Genomic DNA, 22,719 nt, shown 5'->3' with positions numbered 1-22,719 from the left:
TGCGTGCGTGCGTGCGTGCGTGCGTGCGTGTCTGTGTGTGTGTGTGTGTGTGTGTGTGTGTGTGTGTGTGTGTGTGTGTGTGTGTGTGTGTGGTTGGGTAACGGGATGGTATTGCTGGTACATTGTGTGTATTACTGGTTGTGTTTCTAGGTTCTCAGAAGGCGAGTAGACTAGAGAATGGGCCCTTATTAGGAGAGATGAATGATCTGAATTAAATGGAATGGGACTGTCATTTCAGCGTGATTTCAAATTTACTCATGGATGCTTTATTTGTTGGAATTGAGATGGAATGGAGTGATCCCCAACCCTGACAGGAACCAGAACTAGGCCCCATGGAAGGAGGTTTGTTGGCAGCACAGCCAAGAGACAGGATTCATTATTTAGACTCCAGGAATGGATATGTATCTTTAAATACTCTACAGATCTGACAATGTTGTTTATCCTGACCTGATTTGTCACCTTATGTGACTCTCAATCACTTACCTGGCAATAGCCCATTCACATCTAGAAGGTACTGCTGTGTCAGTGGAGAGAGGGAGGGTTATAGGAAGGGTGAAGGGTGGTTGTTGGTCTCAGAGTCAACCTTACGTGACTCTCAATCACTTACCTGGCAATAGCCCATTTACATCTAAAAGGTACTGCTGTGTCAGTGGAGAGAGGGAGGGTTATAGGAAGGGTGAAGGGTGGTTGTTGGTCTCAGAGTCAACCTTACGTGACTCTCAATCACTTACCTGGCAATAGCCCATTTACATCTAAAAGGTACTGCTGTGTCAGTGGAGAGAGGGAGGTTTATAGGAAGGGTGAAGGGTGGTTGTCGGTCTCAGAGTCAAGCAGGGGAGGGGTTCAGGGAGGGCTGAGGTGGGGGAGAGCAGGGGTGAGGTGGGGTGAAAGGGGGGGTTAGAAGTGAGGTGGTTTGTCAGACAGGGAAAGCTGAAGAAAATCCCACTTACTTGTGTGTGTGTCTGTGTTGTATGTGTGTGCATGCAAGTGTGTATAAGTGTGTTAAAGTCCTGACCCTTAGAGATTATCTCCATCCAACTAAACATTAATTACAGATTCAGTAAAGACCTTAACTTGATCAGTTAAAAGCAGGACCAGGAATTCCAATGTGCCCAATTCTAACATTAGCCACTGAATAAAGTGTAATGTGAAAAGGTGAGGGATATAGAGGGAACAAGCCCACAGTCAATCAAGTAATGTCAATACAGAAAGCTAGGTAGTTAGCCTAGCATCGTTTAGTCAAAGTGACCACCATGATAAAACAGACAGCAAGCTAGCCATAGTTAACCAAGCATTTTTCAGTGGCAGCCTTGTCAATACAGACAGCTGGCTAGCCATAGTTAGCTTAGCTTTGCTCAATGGCCACTGTGTCAGTTAGTTGTAGCCTTCCTATCACCGCTCAATGACAGCTTGCCTATGTAAATACAGACATATAGCTTGCCATAGTTAGCCTAGCATCACTCACTTAAGTTACAACAATGAAAATAAAGACAGCTATCTAGTCGTAGTTAGCTTAGCATTGCTCAGTGACAGACATGTTAATACGGCTAGCTAGCCACAGATAGCCTAGCATTGATCAGTGGCAAAACGATTTGTTGTTTAACAACAAAATCACTCTTATGTTGCCACACTTATCTTCCTCTGTTCCAGGCCAGGGGTTGTGGTATGAGAGGCTGGGACTGGGCCCGGAGCATGGAGCTGTGCTAAGGAAGGTTCTAGATCCAGGGCTAGGGGCTGTGATTGAGACCTGGTGTTGGATTGAGGCTGTAATGATGCAACCACAGAGTCCTTGTCTGTGCAGGTGGAGGGTCCTGCTCTGGTTCCCACTACTCCTCCTCAGTCCACTCAGAGCCACAGGTAAGACCCATCACCACAACCGTATTATTATCTTACCCTGACTGTCTCATAGAAGAAGAAAAAAAAAAACAAGTAGGGAGGGAGGACAGTTTTCTGTTGAATGGTGTGTGTGTGTTTGTGAACAAGTAGAACTATTGAACGAGACCCTGTTGGACTGTCAGTGTTCCACATCGTAATTAAAGATGCGTTCCAAAGGTTTTGTACATACTTTTTAGCTATTAGTACTGAAAGTAGCACCCACAAGCCAAAACGGGTCCCGAATATTGTGCACAATTTTGTACAACACCATCCATTTCGTATGATATGTTACACATTTCAATTTGTGCAAAATGTTACGAATTTGTAAGCACTTTCATTTAATTTAGACTGAGTATCCAATGAAGCTGTGTGTAAAAGTTAGCTGTTTTTGTTCGTTCAGGGCATCCCTATACAATTGTAGAAGATGGCTTGCCTTGGGAGGCCGGGAGTGGTGACCAAACTGTGAGACGAGAAAATTGTAAGTAATTGTAGTGTACTGGTATATGTTTATCGCAATTTACACCCATCACCACGTTTCCCTAAGCTTCTTCCTTCCCTGCTGAAAAAACTGAAAACACACACACGTGCACATGCGCCCAAGGAAATTAGTCATTTTTTCCCTTGTCAATCGAAACACAATACGCCATAAGGACAAAGCAAAAACAGGTTACATTTTTTTGTTGCACATTTATTAAAAATAAAAAACTGAAATGATTTACATAGGAATTCAGATACTTTGCTACGAGAGTCGGAATTGAGCTCTTGTGCATCCTGTTTCCATTGATCATCCTTGAGATGTTTATTCAACTTGATTGGAGTTCACCTGTGGTAAATCTAAATTGATTGGACATGATTTGGAAAGGCACACGCCTCTCTATATAAGTTCCCACAGTTGACAGTGCATGTCAGAGCAAAAACCAAGCCATGACGTCAAAGGAATTGTCTGTAAAACTCTGAGACAGGATTGTGTCGAGGCACAGATCTGGGGAAGGGTACTAAAAAATGAACACAGTGGCCTCCATCATTTCTAAATGGAAGTAGTTTGGAACCACAAAGACTCTTCCAAGAGCTGGCCGCTCGGCCAAACTGAGCAATCGGGGTAGAAGGGCCTTGGTCAGGGAAGTGACCAAGAACCCGATGGTCACTCTGACAGAGCTCCAGAGTTCCTCTGTGGAGATGGGAGAACCTTTCAGAAGGACAACCATCTCTGCAGCACTCCAACAATCAGGCCTTTATGGTAGAGTGGCCAGATGGAAGCCACTCTTCAGTCTAAAGGCACTGAAACAAATCTCAGACCATGAGAAGCAAGATTCTCTGGTCTGATGAAACCAAGATTGAACTCTTCGGCCTGAATGCCAAGCATCATGTCTGGAGGAACCCTGGCACCATCCCTACGGTGAAGCATGGTGGTGGCAGCATCATTCTGTGGGGATGTTTTTCAGCAGCATGGACTGGGAGACTTGTCAGGATCAAGGGTAAGATGAACGGAGCAAAGTACAGAGAGATCCTTGATGAAAACCTGCTCCAGCGTGCTCAAGACCTCAAACTGGGGAGAAGGTTCACCTTCCAACAGGACAACGACCCTAAGCACACTGCCAAGACAACGCTTGGGGACAAGTCTCTAAATTTCCTTGAGTGGCCCAGCCAGAGCCCGGACTTGAACCTGATCGAACATCTCTGTAGAGACTTGAAAATAGCTGTGATATTTCAGCATTTATTACTTCATAAACGAATATAAATTTGCTAAAATCTGTTTTTGCTTTGTCTTATTAATGGGGTATTGTGTGTCGTTTTTTTAGGGAAAAAAACAAGTGAATCAATTTTAGAATATGGATGTAATGGCTGTAAATGTGGAAAAGGTCAAGGGGTCTGAATACTTTCCGAAGGCACTGTAAATATGTGTGTGTATGAATATTGGTTTTTAAATCAACTTTCTTTCATTGTCTAGCAGCCAAAGGCATTATCCTAGTCATATTAGCAACCAATGATAGTTGTTGACTCCCTCCTCTTTCAACATTTCTAAGGATATTTTTATCTCTGTACATGAAACCTCTTGCATGCGCTGTGCGCATTTTAGAACAGTGTTTTGCAGCCAATTGCATTTTGGAACATTTGCGAGTATGCCTACCGCTGTGTACATATTGCTGCGCTTAAAATGTGAAGAAATTATAGTTTATCAACATTTTAAGCTAAACATTCTGATCTTGTCACGTTCCTGACCTTATTTTCCTTTGTTTAGCTGTGTTTAGTTGGTCAGGACGTGAGCTGGGTGGGCAGTCTATGTTGTTTGTTTCTTTGTTTAGTTTCATTGTTAATTAGCCTTATATGGTTCTCAATCAGGGGCAGGTGTTTGACATTTCCTCTGATTGAGAACCATATTAAGGTACGCTGTTCACACCGTTTGTTTGTGGGTGATTGTCTTCCGTGTCAGTTTATGTACCACCCGGGACTGTTTCGTTTTGTCTAGTCTGTTCCTCTTCGTACGTTCTTCGTTTTATGTAAGGTCTCATGTTCAGGTCGGTCTACGTCGTTTACTGTTTTTGTAAATTTATCAAGTGTACTTCGTGTTCGTCTTGTCTAAATAAAATCATCATGTCTTCACAACACGCTACGTTTTGGTCCGATCCATGCTCCTCCTCAGACGAGGAGGAGAACAGCCGTTACAGATCTGTTCCATCAGCCTTATTAATTGATACCTCCACTACACCACACTACTTTGATAAGCATTGTGAGTATCCGCAACACCCACAAAAAAAGGTGGGTATACGGCGAATACCTGCGTATACCCTCCACTACACATCTGCTGGTCAGACCAGCTTGACCAGCATGGACCAGCTTGAAATTTATGCTGGTCTGTACTGTTTTTTTTTAGCAGGGTTGACACACCTTCTTGTAGGCTGTTCTGTTATTGCTTTGCCAGAATTCAAGTATTTATTGATTAAATCCATTAGCTGAAATAACCTTTAAATATCTACCTACAAGGTGTTTTCAGCAGAAATTGTGCTTCCTGCGTGGCTTATATTTCAAAGGCTCAGCACTTTGTCTGATTGGCTACTGTGCTAATCATAGACTTGTCTGATTGGCAGGGAACCCATGTCTGGAGGGCCAGGATGTGTTTTCCACGGTTAGAGAGAACAGCATGATGGGAGAACTTATCATTGAGCTTAACACAGAGCTGACAGCCAATGATGTTGTCTGGAGCCTAACTGGGGAGGATGCTGATTGGTTCTTCCTGGAAGGGCGGAGCATCAGACTCAAGGCCCCATTGGACAGAGTTCTGGACCGGGAGGTAATCTTAAAAATGTTATTGCAACTTTGTCACAATGATGACAGGATTTGGTCTTGGTTTGGTACATGACTCAAACAACAACACACAGCAGAGTCATATGCAGATTCAGGTTGACCTTTATTATCATGAATCCTGCACTGGAGGTAGAACTGAGCGATTTCTGCAAGATGGACCAGCTTCAAAGTCAAAATTGGCTAAATTGTTAACATTTATGAAAACAAAAAGTAGCTTTTTGGTCTTAAATTAAGGTTAGGGTTAAGAATTAGGATTAGCAGTGTGGTTAAGGTTAGAGTTAAAATGAGCAGGACCAGATTAAGAAATCATAGGTGGTAGTTTCCATTCAAATCAGGACTGACAGCCATTGTTAGTGTACCCATGAGTGTACCTACGAGTGTAACAGTCATATTGCCAGGGTAATAGGGCCAAAAACACTTCTATGGATTATATGTCTATTTGACCACAATGCAACAAACTGTATATCTGGCGTGCATGCTGCCCAAATTGCAGCCTTCCCGACTGTAGGCATACTGGTAACTGACGAAATAAAGGAAGCACTTGAGTAAATGAAGAATACGAAGATTACGTTATGGTGTGCGGTGCATTTTCCTTGCATGGTTTAGGTCCACTTGTAGAATCTATGTCAAGGATGATGATAAAACTTAATCCATGATAATTCATGATAAAACTTAATCCACAGTTCTTTTTTTTTAGAAACTATTGATCCTCTGTGGCAAAATTATGCTGACTGGTGTATTTTGAACATTGAGAGCTAGCTCCTATGGTTGGATAAACCATTTATTTTTATTTTTTTTGGACTCTGGGGCCCTCTACGACTTGGGCGCCTGTAAGCCCCCGCATTAATCTTGCCCTGAAGATTTTATGACTTTGTGGCTGCTAGTGACCTTTCTGCAGAGCTCCCTCCAGGTCAAGATTCATGACAATAATTGCCAACTTGCTGTGCAGATATGAAGTGTGTGTGCGTGTGTGTGTATTTGTGTGTGTGTGTGTGTTTCAGGTGCAGGGCCCGGTCCTGATGGCAGCGTTGACCTGCTATGAGGAGGACATTGTGCAGGTGGAGACTATTAATTTCTGGAAATATATTTGTCCCTTCTACCACAGTGATTTTATTATGGATCCCAAACTTCTAAATGTGTGTATGTGTGTGTGTGTGTGTGTGTGTGTGTGTGTGTGTGTGTGTGTGTGTTTCAGAGTGAGTACAGGATCATGGTGGAGATTCTGAATGAGAATGATAACACTCCTGAGTTTGTGGAGAGCACCATTCAGCCTCGCAGCATCAGTGAGGTAAGTAAACTACACATGTAAACACACACACACACACACACACACACACACACACACACACACACACACACACACACACACACACACACACACACACACACACACACACACACACACACACACACACACACACACACACACACACTGAAACAGACTATTGCGTGCTGTCTAGCTGGCTGAGGTGAATACAGTGGTGTTTACAGTCCAGGCCACAGATGCAGATGACGACGCCATTATGTACTCCATCGACCAGACCTCGGTACAGTATTAATAACGTTTTATACATAAATATACACCAGGTCTCCTTACTGCATCAATAATGTTGTGTATTTAAATGAGTGTGTACAGTATTTGTGGGTGGTCTCTGTTCCAGCCTGATGCTGCCTACTTCAGAGTGGATCTCCCTAACAGTGGAGAGGTGATATTGGCCAAGCCTCTAGACTACGAGACCAAAACACAACTGGAGATCACCATATCCGCTTTGGTATACTAAAACGACCTACTGCTACAGAAAGAGTTTGGCTGCGCCTACAATCTGCGTGATATATTTTGTGAATAATGCACACCAATCAGATTGCATGACTGGAACTGTTCCTAACCACCAACCAGTCTGTTTCAGTCTGATACGGTCTGTGTGTGTGTGTATGTGTGTATTTATGTATGTGTAGGAGATGAACACTGCAGAGAAGTTCACCAGTGCCATCCTGACCGTAAATATCTTGGACAGAGACGACCAGTACCCACAATTCCTGCCGTGCACGCCCCTCTCCAACGACCAATCAAATCGTGTCTGCACCAATCCTATCTACATGGTTAACATCACAGAAGGCGAACAGGTTAGTGACCAGGGTTAGGGTGGTAGGTGTCGGTGGTAGGTGTCGGTGGTTAGCGGTTAGGGACTGATGTATTGAGTTAATGTTGTCTTTGTTATAGGACATTCTTCTGGACTTCTCTCCCGGGCCAATCAATGCTGTGGATGGAGACAGAGGCCTCAGCACACCTCTCAGCTACAGCATCCTGTCAGGTAACACACACACACGTCGTTTAGCTTTACAATGAAATGCAGAATAATATTAGGAGTTGATAACATAGATAGCTACATGTTATCAGGGGCTGATAGCGGGCATTTCGTGATGGATGAGCTGACAGGGGAGGTGCGTCTGACAAGAGGAGTAGAGAACAGACTACAGACACCCACACTACACCTCCAAGTCATGGTGAGACACACACACACACTTATGCAGACTTACACTCAGTGGGCAGTTTATAAGGTACACCACCCCGCTCACAAAAATGGTTTGCAGATAGTGAGTCGCGTGGCTATGGCTTGCTATATAAAGCAGGCAGACAGGCATCGAGGTATTCAGTTACTGTTTGATTTAACATTAGAATGGGCAAAACGAGTGACCTAAGCGACTTTGAGCGTGGTGTGATCATCGTTGCCAGGCGTCCCGATATCAGTATCTCAGAAACGGCCGGCCTCCTGGGCTTTTCACGCATGACAGTGTCTAGGGTTTACCAAGAATTGTGCGGCAAACAAAAAACATCCAGTATCCAGTTAGTGGTAGTCCTGTGGGCGCAAACAACTCGTTAATGAGAGGTCGAAGGAGAATGGCAAGAAGCATTTAAGCTAACAAGTGGGCAACAAACAGGCAAATAACAGCGCAGAAAAACAGTGGTGAACAGAACGGCATCTTGGAACGCACAATTCATTGGTCCTTGTCACGGATGGGCTATTGCAGCTGCCGACCACACCGGAAGAAGCGGCTCCAGTAGGCAAGCAATTACCAACACTGGACAATTGAGGAGTGGAAAAACATTGCCTGGTCCGACGAATCCAGATTCCTGTTGCATCATGCTTATGGCAGAGTCCATGGCCCCATCCTGCCTGGTGTCAACGGTACAGGCTGGTGGCGGTGGTGTGATGGTGTGGGGAATGTTTTCCTGGCACACGTTAGGTCCCTTGATTCCAATTGAGCAATGTTTCCATGCCCTGAAGAATTCAGGATGTTCTGGAGGTAAAAGGCGGTCCGACCCGGTACCTGATGGGTTTACCTAATAAACTGTCCCCTGTGTGTATAAACGAGTATGAAGACTGAACAAAACCACTAATAATGGAAAAATGTCTCCCCCTCCTCAGGCGTACCAGAGGAATGATCCTAGGAAGTACTCAGTTGCCACGGCGGTGGTCCGTGTTGTGGCTGTCAACCGCTTTCCTCCCCAGTTCAGTTGGGCTGAATACCGTGGCTTTGTCATCGAAGGCGACAGCCCTGCCTCACTGGTCAACACTTATGGCAACACTGTGCTGCTGATACAGACACAGGACAGGGACTTCTCTGATGTATGCACACACGCACACACACACACGCACATACAGTACACACAGCTAGACATGCATAGTGTAATATTCTGTAACTTCAACTCTCTTCTCTCAATCGGTAGGGCATCAATCCCAATATGCACTACTCCCTGAGGTCCTCGTCCAATCACACACAGTTCTACCACATCACACAGGAGGGGCTTCTGATTGCCAGGACCAATCAGCTACGGCCATCACAGACACACAGTCTGAAGGTGGGCTTTGATTGGACAGAAGAGTAGTACCAGAGAACACCCTAATTACTCTCTATTGAGGATGGACAAGCTGCATTGGTGAAGCTGATGTTGATGACGATGATATCCTGCAGGTAGTGGCTGTGGATTTGGAGTCAGGTGAAATGGACACGGCTCTCATAAAGGTGGAGGTGCTGTTTGAAGGACAAACAGGTAACACACACACATAATTGGAATCTGTGTGGTCATACTTGCTCTGCAGTTCATCATCAGTGTCTGTATGTACATTGAGTGTACAAAACATGACATAGACTGACTAGGTGTATCCAGGTGAAGGCTATGACCTGTTATTGATGTCACTTGTTAAATCCACTTCAATCAGTGTAGATGAAGGGGACCTCTACAGGATCGGTGGGTCCCCTGCGGGATGGTTGAGCTAACGTAGGCTAATGCAATTAGCATGAGGTTGTAAGAAACAAGAACATTTCCCAGGACATAGACATATCTGATATTGGCAGAAAACTTAAATTCTTGTTAACTTAAATTATTGTTAATCTAACTTCACTGTCTAATTTACATTAGCTATTACAGTGAAATAATACCATGCTATTGTTTGAGGAGAGTGCACAGTTATGAACTTGAAAATGTATTAATAAACCAATTAGGCACATTTGGGCAGTCTTGATACAACATTTGAACAGAAATACAATGATTCATTGGATCAGTCTAAAACATTACATTACATTTAAGTCATTTAGCAGACGCTCTTATCCAGAGCGACTTACAAATTGGAAAGTTCATACATATTCATCCTGGTCCCCAAGTGGGAATTGAACCCTGGTCCCCCCGTGGGAATTGAACCCACAACCCTGGCGTTGCAAGCGCCATGCTCTACCAACTGAGCCACACGGGAAAACTTTGCACATACACTGCTGCCATCTAGTGGCCAAAATCTAAATTGTGCCTGGGCTGGAATAATACATTATGGCCTTTCTCTTCCATTTCAAAGATAATGGTACAAAAAAATACAAAAAGAATGTATGATTTTTTCTTTGTATTATCTTTAACCAGAACTAATGTGTTATATTCTCCAACATTCATTTCACATTTCCACAACCTTCAAAGTGTTTCCTTTGAAATGGTATCAAGAATATGCATATCCTTGCTTCAGGTCCTGAGCTACAGGCAGTTCGATTCCGGTATGTAATTTTAGTCGAAAATTTAAATAAAGGGTTCGATCCTTAGAATGATTTTTAAGCCTTTAGACAATTGAGATATGGATTGTGTATGTGTGCCATTCTGAGGGTAAACTGACAAGACAAAATATTTCAGTGCTTTTGAACGGGGTATGGTATTAGGTGCCAGGCGCACCAGTTTGAGTGTGTCAAGAACTGCAGCTCTGCTGGGTTTTTCACACTCAACAGTTTCCCGTGTGTATCAAGAATGGTCCAACACCCAAAGGACATCCAGCCAACTTGACACAACTGTGGGAAGCATTGGAGTCAACATGGACCAGCATCCCTGTGGAACACTTTCGACACCTTGTAGTCCATGCCCCAACGAATTGAGTCTGTTCTGAAGGAAATAGGGGGTGCAACTCAATATTAGTAATGTGTTCTAATGTTTTGTATGTTCAGTGTATGATAAACAGAGTAGCAGCAGCGTATATGATGACTGTATGTGAGTGGGTGTACCTTTGTCTAGAGTCAGTATAAATGGTGTTCCTAATGTTTTGTACACTTAGTGTATATCTGTGTGTGTGTGTGTGTGTGTGTGTGTGCGCGTGCACGCACGCGTGTGTGTGTGTGTGTACGTGTGTGTGTGTGCGTGCACGCTCGCGTGTGTGTGCAGTCCCTCAGGACCAATTGGGGGATGGGCTTCTTCCTGGTAGCTGTGCAGTGGGCAAGGCTATGGGTATGGTCATCCTGGGGCTAACTCTCTTAGGCTGCGCTCTGTATGCACTGCAGCATGTACTCCAGACATACAGAGGACTGAAGGACCCAGAGGACAGGGGCTGTATAGCCCAGGGGAAGCACCCCAACGTGGTGAGATACACTGACACCTCACCCTGACCCCTAACCTTTTAACTTTTAAGCTCTAACATTTACACATTCTGGTCCTGTGCTCTGACCCGTGTGTCTCTCTGTCTCCTCTCCCTTCTCCCCTGCTGGTTTAGAGATTACAATGCTTCCAACTGGTGAGTCTCTCCTCCTCTCAGCCCCTTTGTGTATGTGTGTTTGTGTGTGTGTGTGTGTGTGTGTGTGTGTGTGTGTGTGTGTGTGTGTGTGTGTGTGTGTGTGTGTGTGTGTGTGTGTGTGTGTGTGTGTGTGTGTGTGTGTGTGTGTGTGTGTGTCATACAGGGCATTGTGTAACCATGTTGATGTGTGTGTGTGTTTTCTCTCCCCAGGTGAGTCACAGTAGTCCAATGCCAGTTCTGGATGAGGTGAAATTAAAAAAAGAGGGTCTGAGCAGCTCCACCTCCAAGCTACTGGGCAGTCAGAGCATCTACAGTCCTGCAGACTCCAACTCTTCTCCACTCAATACTTTACCTATAGCTATACCCTCAACGACCTACATCCAGCCTATACTACCCAGCACCACTCCTACAGACCCCAGTCATTGCCCTGCTTCACCCAACTCCTCCTCCAATACACCTGCTACAACCACCACACCTGAACTACTCACAACATCCACTCAACCCTTGGACAACTCTAGCTTTAACAACCCCACACTCCCCACACCTACCCCAAATCAGATGGATGAACCTTTATCTACAGCCAGATCTTCACATACACACCCCTTCCCTATTGCAGAAGAGGTAGGTACACCCACTCAGGTAGAAGAGACTCCTAAAGACACCCACCCGCCTACCTCACCTACCCAACAGCAACAGCAGGTACACACACCTTTACCTCCTCCTATTCCTATCAACTCACCCCCTCACGCCACCCCACCTCAAACCTCAATGACCAAACCTCTCCCTCTTTCACCTACTGCAGACCCAATACACACTCCAGAGTGTACAGGAGATACTCACACACCTTTACTTACTCCACCCTGTCCAGAGCAGGACAGCGTTGGGACACCCCCACCTAAACCCACTACAGGGCAGGCACACATACCTGTACTGACCACGTCCACCCCAGAGCAGGTAGGACCACCAGGGTACCCTGAGGAGTGCAAACCCTCCACACACAGCTCTGAGACAGCCTCCATTGGGGATGATGACTGCTTCCTGGGGGATGACGAGGCCATCAGGACCAGTGATGATGAGGATGAAGAGCTGGTGAGACTCTGTTTTCGCATACAGCCCACATTCCTGATAACAGACTATGACAATGACATCACTACTGAGATCCCCCCCCAGCAGTGGAGAGGAGGAGGGGACTGAGAATGGCGAAGGAGTGGAGAGAGAGATGGAATGGATGGAGGGAGACAAGGGAGGGGTCGAGAGAGACAGTGATTATATGGAAGGAAAGGGAGGTCATTTGGAGAGCCAAGCAGAGAGCTTGAAACAGGAGAGTCAATCATCTCAACCCTGTAATACCGAGCAGGAAGTGTCAGTGGGCCAATCAAATGAGAGATAGACAGTAACCCAGCAACACTCTCTAACTATATCTTTGGTGAGTTGCTGAGGCCAAAGATGTCGGAACGCTCTGAAACACGCCCACAGAAACACACACAGAAACACACATGACATCGGAACATCTTAGACTTGCCTCAACCAAGTGTAAATGAAACACAACACAACAGGCCATGTGTCTGAGATATAGGATACACTTCACTTGTAACATATATAACAAAACATAACAAAAAAGGTGCTATCTAGAACCTTAAATGGTTCGTTGGCTGTCCCCATAGGAGAACCCTTTAAAGAACCCTTTTGTGTTGCATGTAGAACCCTTTCTACAGAGGGTTCTACACGGAACCCAAAAGGGTTCTATCTGGAACCCAAAAGGGTTATCCTATGAGGACAGCCAAATAACCTTTTGGAACCCTTTTTTCTAAGAGAGTACCTAAACCAGGGGTTCTCAAACTTTAGCAAAATCACCAGGGACCCCCTCATAATCTGAACACAACTCGAGTTAGATAAAAATAGCATACATGGCTGGACGGACTGATTTTGCTCCAGTACTGCTCTGGGCTTGCTCTGCCCAGCATTCTTCATTTCCTTCATCACTGTTATTTTAATTGGGCCTATTCTGTTGTACTTATTTAATCTACCCCACCACTAATGCACACAGATGTTGATAGTCGATCAAGAAATAGGTCACAGCCTGCAGAAGCCCCAGCGACGTTGGATTTCTATATAGGCTATTGTTAAAGAAAAGAGGAGTCTATCAACTATAAAATGTGAGCACAACAGAGACAGTTACAACTGAAGAATCTGATCATCAATAGATTATAGAAAAGGCCTTTTTTTAACACAGCTGCAGCATATCAGGTAGGTCCGTGTTTAATAGCCTACCACGTTGTTGAAATGTTGAATCTTTTTAGGATGGCCTACCAAATTATATTTTTAACCACTTAAATGTAAGGTCCACCCAATAGGGGACCTTCAAAAACTGTTTTATTCAATGTCATCTAAAATTTGAATAGGTAGCCCCTATCCGTCAATACAGGGTGTCTCCTATCCAGCCGTACCATACAGTCTTTGGTATTACTTAGTACCATATATGGGCAGCCATAAAGCCATAAAAGTGAAAGTCACACCCATGAGCCCATTTCAAGATGGCTGTGACTCACAGTCCGTTAGAAGAGGGGGGGGGGGGGTCAAATTAATCATTAGGTTCTTACGAACAAAAGTAGCCTATTGTCAATGTTCTCCGATAATGTTAATAGATGGATTAGAACATCAAATCTCCACCCAGTAACAACATCTTTGCGCACAAAAAGTGCAGTGTTTTTATCTTTTGACATGTGGTATAGTGTTAGACTGTGAAGCAGGTAAAATTAAAGATGGATAGTCAGGGCCAGCAGCAGAACAAATCAGTTGGACCCTTTATTTCCATAAGCGGGCATGTTTTTTCACAGGACCTCCTATGTGTGCAAAAGCTTGCCCTTTGACAATGTTTTGAATGGTTGTAATAGTAAAGACTATAGTAAAGACTGAGCTTGTGAGTTTCAAATTTAGGGAAGATAAAATTTTACCAATCTGTGTGCCAGTTCTGATTATTTTATATGCAAATTTTTGTCAAACAATTTCATTTCCATATTAACATTTTGTTTCTTAAAATTATTGTGATGTTTTTAATCATACAAATCTGAAGTAAAATGATACAAATATAAAAGTTAAAATTAAACTATGGTGGAAGCACTAGCCTCTGCCATATGGACACATTGATATTATATGATCCATTGGCAGCTAAAGAAATTAGAGTTTAGAACTCAGAGATAGCCTATAGGCCAATGCAGCAGTAGGCCTATAACTTCCATTGTCAACTAAGTAAAATACATAGGCCTAAAGCCGACAAATAAAAACAGTAGAAAATATCCTGATGAAAACTCTGGTTCTTTCAATCTCACTCCTCCTCCTGTCTGCCTCCCTTTCCATCTGTTGCTAGTGAAGTGCAACATTGTATCAAATCATCACTGTGTCTGGCTAGAAGGATGTAGCTAGCGAACTTGAAACATTGTATCAACTAGCCAATTCCGGGCCCTCAGAGTTTCTTGTGCCAGTAAGCTTGGGACAGACAGCTGTTTTTAAGGACATTTCCACTGGATGTATGGGATCATCAGATCATGATATTTTGTTCTTTCACACTGAGGCTTGGTGATTATCGAGGCCATGAGTGTTGGAAAGATTTTTCAAATACTGAGTAACTATCATTCGCAATAGCTTCATTGACTTGTGTGAGGCAAAGAAAAATGACTGAGCTTGGCTTATTAGTGGTGTATGTGGTGAGTTAAGACAATCAGACATTGCCAAATGGGTACTTTAGTACATATGCATTCATTCTGGAGAGAGACGCACCATGTCTTTGCCACGCACCCCACCCCTACTTCTTGATGCAACATTTTAAATTGTATGCAAGACACATTATCTAAACACATACAGTGCATTCGGAAAGTATTCATACCCCTTGACTTTTCCACATTTTGTTATGTTACAGCCTCAGGCTAAAATGTATTACGTCACGTCTGGAGGAAACCTGGCACCATCCCTACGGTGAAGCATAGTGGGGGCAGCATCATGCTGTGGGGATGTTTTTCAACAGCAGGGACTGGGAGACTAGTCAGGATCGAGGGAAAGATCAACGGAGCAAAGTATAGAGTGATTCTTGATGAAAACCTGCTCCAGAGCGCTCAGGCCCTCCGACTGGGGCGTAGGTTCACCTTCCAACAGGATAACGACCCTAAGCACACAGCCAAGACAACGCAGGACTAGCTTCGGGACAAGTCTCTAAATGTCCTTTAGTTGCCCAGCCAGAGCCCAGACTTAAACCCGATTGAACATCTCTGGAGAGACTTGAAAATAGCTGTGCAGTGACGCTCCCCATCCAACCTGACTGAGCTTAAGAGGATCTGCAGAGAAGAATGGGAGAAACTCCCCAAATACAGGTATGCCACGCTTGTAGATTCATACCGAAGAAGACTCAATGCTGTAATCACTGCCAAAGGTGGTACAACAAAGTACTTCAAAATACTACAAATATTTTACCTTGATTTAAACTAGGCAAGTCAGTTAAGAACAAATTCTCATTTACAATGACGGCCTACCAAAAGGTAAAAGGCCTACCGCAGGGACAGGGGCTGGAATTAAAAACAAAAATACATTTAATAAAAATATAGGACAAAACACACATCACGACAAGAGAGACAACACCACACTACATAAAGAGAGATCTAAGACAATAACATAGCATGACAGCAACACATGACAACACAGCATGGTAGCAACACAACATGACAACAACATGGGAGCAACACAACATGGCAGCAGCACAACATGGTAGTAGCACAAAACAGGGTACAAACTGATGTCATAAGGTGAATGCACCAATTTGTAAGTCGCTCTGGATAAGAGCGTCTGCTAAATGACTTAAATGTAAATGTAAAATGTAATTATTGGGCACAGACAACAGCACAATGGGCAAGAAGGTAGAGACAACAATACATCATGCAAAGCAGCCACAACTGTCAGTAAGAGTGTCCATGATTGAGTCTTTGAATGAAGAGATTGAGATAAAACGTATATTTATATTTTTTCTTCTAAACTTTGGGCAAAAATGTAATGGGGTTTTGAAACTTCTTTTTCGAATAGGGTTTTCAAGCGGGTAAATGCTGCCAGTAGATGCCAATGTTTCAAATAGGCCAAACTGGTGCATCACTATCACTAGCTATCACTAGCTAACAAGGATGAAATCCGAGCACGAGCACGGAGCGTGACTGGGCCAAGCTAGAGGAGCTTGTGAAATTGCTGGAGCCGTTCGCAATCCACTTACTGACCAGTAACATGGCCAAGCTAGAGCAGCTTGTGAAGTTGTTGGAACCGTTCACAATCCACACTGACCAACTTCAAACTGACAGCAAGTCACTGTCTGATGTGGTGTTGTGCTTTTTCAACCTTGAGGCACAATTGCAGTCAACTACTGTTGCAAAACAGTTGGCACAGGCCTTCCTGAATTCAATGAGAGAGCGCTTCGCATGCACACTGAATCCTCTGGCATCCAACTTCAATCCAAGCCCTGCAGCAGCTTGCCTGGTGGGCCCAAGTGTGTCTCTGGCACTTCACTTAACAGAGATGGAGCCACTGATGAGGGAAGCAGATACTTTTGTACTTCAGCAAATAAGAGAGTACAGCCGTGGAGCTGCAGGACCACAGAAAGATGCCAGCATGTAGAATCAGATATATGGAATGGGTTACAAGGTTAAGATTAGTATGCAATATACTTATAATTCACAGCAGACAGCATCTCATTGTGTCGAGACCAGGGTCTGTCCCTGGAGTCATCTCTCCCTGGTACCTTATAGAACAGAAACATTAACTCATGCTCTGGAACGCGGTATCACCAAAATACATCGTAAATCTTCCATAGGCCCATCCTCAGTACAACACACACAGATGAGCATTCTAGCAACCCCTTATTCGGTTGAATAAAACAACCATTTGATGCAATAACAGCATTAAAACATAATCCTGTAATTTCTGTTCTGACAAGATAAACCAGAAAATCTTGTTTGGTTGAACAGAAACACACACACCACACACAGGCTGGAGTGAAATTATAGATTTGTGAAGAAGTGTTGTATTGCTTATGTTTTTGCAGCTATTTTTATTAACCATATTTGACGGGGTTAGTCAGCGATACATGTTTAATATTACATGAACAAAACATGTCAAATTTTACTTAAGCAGAATATTTTTTAATACCTCACAAATGATCGAAATGACTGGCTACTTTGACACTGACAAACTGAGAATCTGAGATCAATAAAAACAACATTATCTTCAATTCATCAATAGCCCAGACCTACCGTTGGTGTGTGGAGACACATATTGTACAATATGAGGAGGAAATTATTGTCCTAAAAAAGCTTTCCAGTTTCACTGATTCACCCAATGATGCTCAACTCACTCACTGGTGATGGCAGATGTGCTCGTGCCAAAAGCTTATCTCTCTCGTTTTACTTCCTAAAACAATTAGCTGTGCTTAATTTGAGCCGGATCCTGAGGGAACAGGATCCGGCACCTCTCAGTTTTGGACTGTTTCATTCAGGAACCCATTTGCCAGGTACATCTTTAGACACGAAAAATACTTTTCACTGTTTGCAATGTACAAATTAAAGCAAAAGCTATCAGAATTGTGCTAATTCAAGTTAACTCCTCTAATTCAAGTTAACTCCTCTCCTAATTGATTTGTGTTGGGCTGGCCCGGGTTCATGATTTGCGCGACATTGTAGCCTATATACAGTAGACCAACACATGGCCCTTGTTGTGGTGAAAGAGAGAAGCACACAGAACTAGAATGACATTCACTTTCTATGATCTTTCTCCCTCTCTTTACTCTGGTAGATCTCTCCAGCATTGCACTTCATCATTTATTTAGTTATAGAATCATCGCCGGGCGAAGGGTTCTTTCTGGAGGTGCCGCAGCAGAAACACTAAAACATTGAAATACATTTGCCAAAGTTATAAAATTACAATGGTCTGTTCAGAAAGAAATGAAATCATTAAGAATACTAGCCCCATCTGTTTAGCAAAAAAATAAGTTTAAAAAAAGTAAAAATCATTGAGTTAATAAAGCCGCATACAAACATGGTATCTTTTTTTGTTTTCTTGAGTCAGGCAGCTCCAAAATGTAGGTGTTTCAGCCTAGCTCAGTGCTTTCTGTGGTGGTGGGTCAGCCGGCGTAAAACACAGAGCGTAGGTTTTTTAATGTTCTCTAGTTTTTCTGTCACTCATGGGAAAACCACATCACCGCACAATCTACATGGAGAGTTCAAAAATTCAAGCCCCTTGGGTGCTGCCATAGATTTACATTAGACGTGCCCATCCAAGAAGGCTCAAGGTCAGTGGCTAAAGATAAAACTATGTCAAATTACGTTATATCTACTGTAGCTTTGATTGGACTGATCATATCAACATCATACTAAGCTAGACAAGCAGTCATCATCATGAATGAAGTCGACAATCTACTGGCAAATCCTTTTCAATCATTGTCATATGAAGAGAAATTATAGATAAAACGAATCGGTGCTCATCTGCCATTGGACATAAAAATTACACAACAAGTTGAAAATCGCAAATTCAACAATGAGTGGTTTGGAAGGAATCAGTGGCTAACTGCAAGTGTTGCAAAGCAATCACTAGCCTGCTATTCAGTGGAGATGGTGTATTCGAAGTCTGGGTTTAAGGGTCTCTTTTCCAAACTTTTCAAGGATAAACACTCACGTGCAACACAATGGGCCAGAAAAGGTTGAATACATTGGCCATGCTGTCAATCCAGCATGACTTCTGCTGTATTTAAAGCAACTGGAAACTCGGACCTGGAAATCTCAGACTTCAGTGAGTTCAAGACAACTGGGAACTTCGGGAAAAAAACTGTTCAAATCAAACCAAATAAAACGTTTTTTGCCACATGCGCCGAATACAACAAGTGTAGACTTTACCGTGAAATGCTTACTTAGTTTAGTTTTAGTTTATTAATTCGACCATTTAAAAAAAACAAGCACACATAAAACTTAAAAGCCATACATGCACAATAATAAAATCATCGAGGATAACACACAATAAAGTCTGGGACTTATTTCCATTGCGGTCCTCTTGAGACAAGATGGCTAGACAAGATCCAACACAGTATGGCGGTGAAATAATAAAACAAAAACATAGAAGAAGAACATCTATCTCATCATTCCAGTTACATCATAGGGTTATTCATATTGGCACAGAGGACATCAAACATATTTTTACTTTATTTTTAAAGCTGTCCAGAGAGGACGTTGTTTTTATAGGCAGAGGCAACTCATTCCATTCTGAGGCCCCCGTACACAAGAAAGTACCTTTCTCAGCATTACTTCTGAACCTGTTTAAGCACACATCAGCAACACCTGATCTGGTGCTGTGATTGTGTGCATCCCTAACACGAGGAAAGTAATCACTTAGATATCTGGTCGCAGGACCATAAATACTCCTGCAAACCGAACCTAGTCTAATCTGGGACACCCTAGTGTAACAGTATAAACTTTACGTCGTCCCCTCGCCCCGACACGGGCGCGAACCAGGGAACCTCTGCACACATCAACAACGGTTGCCCACGAAGCATCGTTACCCATCACTCCACAAAAGCCCCTTTGCAAGGGGCAACACTACTTAAGTCTCAGAGCAAGTGACGTAACTGATTGAAATGCTACTAGCGCGTACCCGCTAACTAGCTAGCCATTTCACATCCGTTACACTCACCCCCCTTTCAACCTCCTCCTTTTCCGCAGCAACCAGTGATCCGGGTCAACAGCATCAATGTAACAGTATAACTTTACGGCGTCCCCTCGCCCCGATACGGGCGCGTACCAGGGACCCTCTGCACACATCAACGACGGTCGCCCACGAAGCATCGTTACCCATCGCTCCACAAAGGCCACGGCCCTTGCAAAGCAAGGGGCAACACTACTTAAGTCTCAGAGCAAGTGACGTAACTGATTGAAATGCTACTAGCGCGTACCCGCTAACTAGCTAGCCATTTCACATCCGTTACACTAGCCTCAACAAGCAGCCAGTTTAGTTCCTGAAAGCAGCTCCTGCCTATGTGAGTGTGTGGACTCACCTTCAATACTACCCTGATAAACTTATTCTGGGCTATCTGGAGCTTACCCTTCATAAGTTTAGATAAGCCCCAAAACCAGGAAGTACTAGCATAGTCAAAATGGCATTGAATGAGGGCAGTAGCTAGCACTTTCATGGAGTCCTTATCAAGCAGCTTGGACTTTCTAGCCAAAAACTTAGTCCTGGCATTAACCTTCCCTAGCACATTATTGGCCATGCTCACACCTCCCAAGCTTCCATCAAGGATACATCCCAAGTAGCTAACAGAGGTTTTAGTAGTCAGCACCTCACCCCCTAACTCCACTCTGATTTCAGACGACCTACACAATTTTGGTCTGGATCCCAAAATAATTGCTTCAGTTTTCCCTAGGTGCAGAGATAGCTTATTATCTCCAAGCCATTTGCTAATGTTAGTAAGCTTGTGCTAAGTATGCTCTCCAACATAGTTTTACTTTTGTGAGACACCAGAAGTGTAGAGTCATCCGCATAAAGAAAAAGACGGCAAGAACAAGCATCTTTCATATCATTAATATACAATAAAAACAGCAGAGGCCCAAGCACGCTCCCCTGCGGAACGCCACAACTCATTGGTTTTGCCTGAGACAGTGAGCCATTAACCTCTACTACTTGCTCCCTTGCTGATAAATAGGACTTTACCCAGCCTAGAGGGATATTTCTTAAGAACAAATTATTATTTACAACAACAGCCTAGGAACAGCGGGTTAACTACCTTGTTCAGTGGCAGAACGACAGATTTTTACCTTGTCAGCTCAGGGATTCGATCTAGTAACCTCTCGGTTTCTGGCCCAACACTCTAACCACTAGGCTACCTGCCGCCCCATAAACTAACCAGGACTAACCCTGCTTAGCTTCAGAAGCAAACCAGCAGTGGGCTGCAGTGTGGTATGCTGCTGGCATACTTACCTGCGATTGTATTTGCAAAAGCCTGTTCTGGCTAAACGCTGTTCGCTGACAGATTAGCCATCCATTCCCGACTGTAGGGAAGCCTCGTGATTGGGCTACACATAATCCACATCTAGACAATGTTTTATCATCTGTGGCTAAATTATAAGCCTTCTCCTGGTGTAGTATTTGGAATTATTTCATTTCTTTCTGAACAGACAGCAGTAATTCTATAACTTTGGCAAATGTATTTCAATTGATCAGGGGCAGCACCTCCAGAACCCTTCATGTGGCTATGATTCTATAAGGAAATCAATTATGAAGTGCAAGGCTGGAGAGATGAGAGTTGCAAGCTCATGTCTATCAGCAACACAATCTCACACTGAAGTCGTGCAAATATGTACAAAAAGCATTTCAGCAGATTTCGTGTGTTTTTGTGGCTCAATTCATGTGAAAAGATTCACATTTTTGTGCGACTTAATTTGTAGGAAAAAACGTTTTTGGGGGGCAAACTTCTAAACAATCTATTGAAACTTATTAAAGCAATGCATGATGGGCAATGGTGTTCTACACTGCCTTATTTTGTGTCACACATTTATGTATATAAAAAACAAACGTGTTAACAACCAAATATTATTCATCAACCAAGTTGTCACTAAAATAATTATAATATAATTGTAGCCTTAAGGTTTAAAAATATTTATGTATATTAATTCCAATACTATTTTCTATGCTTGTTTATGCTTAATACTTTGGGATACTGGTGCACTTGTCTGAAAGGCCCTTTTTTTGAGTAGACAACAGTAGGCCTACACAATTTTCTTCATAACATATTTCATGGAATCTACATTACACAATTTTCTTCATAATGCATGTAATGCAAGGCTCCACTTTAAAACATTTTTTTTTATATAGAAGGCAATGTTGAATTTTATGAGGGTTGCCATATTGGAGAAAATATTGATAAATACATAACAATAATTGTGGTATTGTTGAAGATGTTTGATTGGGGAATAGGGATACATTTTTATGATGGGACATTTTAATACCCACTGTAATACACACGCACACACTTACGCACACACTTACGCACACACACACACACACACACACACACACACACACACACACACACACACACACACACACACACACACACACACACACACACACACACACACACACACACACACACACACACACGTTACCCACTCACTTTGTTTGTACTAATGTTATAGCCAACTCTTCACTTTTGGTTGGATCAGAATAGCCGTTATAATCATTGGCCAGTACATAGAATTAAGCAAAACCACAAGTCCAAATCACTATCTCCATCCAAGGCTAATTTAGGAAAGGCCCAATTTTAGCTAGCTAGCCAGCTACCGGAGGATAACAACACAAGGAGATGCAGCAATTCAAGTTTTTCTGTCAATGATGTGTGCTCTCAATGGAAATTGATAAGAGAAAATACAAGCTAGCTTCCCCTGACACTTTTTTTTGGGTGCTTCTCGACCATTCACAATTGAGCTTGCTC

General features: G+C 43.2%; 1 pseudogene; it reads left to right on the top strand.

Moving 5' to 3' along the window:
* The first annotated feature begins 1,633 nt into the window (after positions 1-1,633).
* On the top strand, positions 1,634-14,495 carry LOC129866973 (cadherin-related family member 5-like; annotated as a pseudogene).
* Positions 14,496-22,719: the final 8,224 nt, after the last annotated feature.

The sequence above is a fragment of the Salvelinus fontinalis genome, chromosome 12 (assembly GCF_029448725.1).
Source record: "Salvelinus fontinalis isolate EN_2023a chromosome 12, ASM2944872v1, whole genome shotgun sequence".
Classification (NCBI taxonomy): domain Eukaryota; kingdom Metazoa; phylum Chordata; class Actinopteri; order Salmoniformes; family Salmonidae; genus Salvelinus; species Salvelinus fontinalis.
Note: the sequence above shows the minus strand (reverse complement) of the source record. Positions and strands in the feature narration are given on the sequence as shown.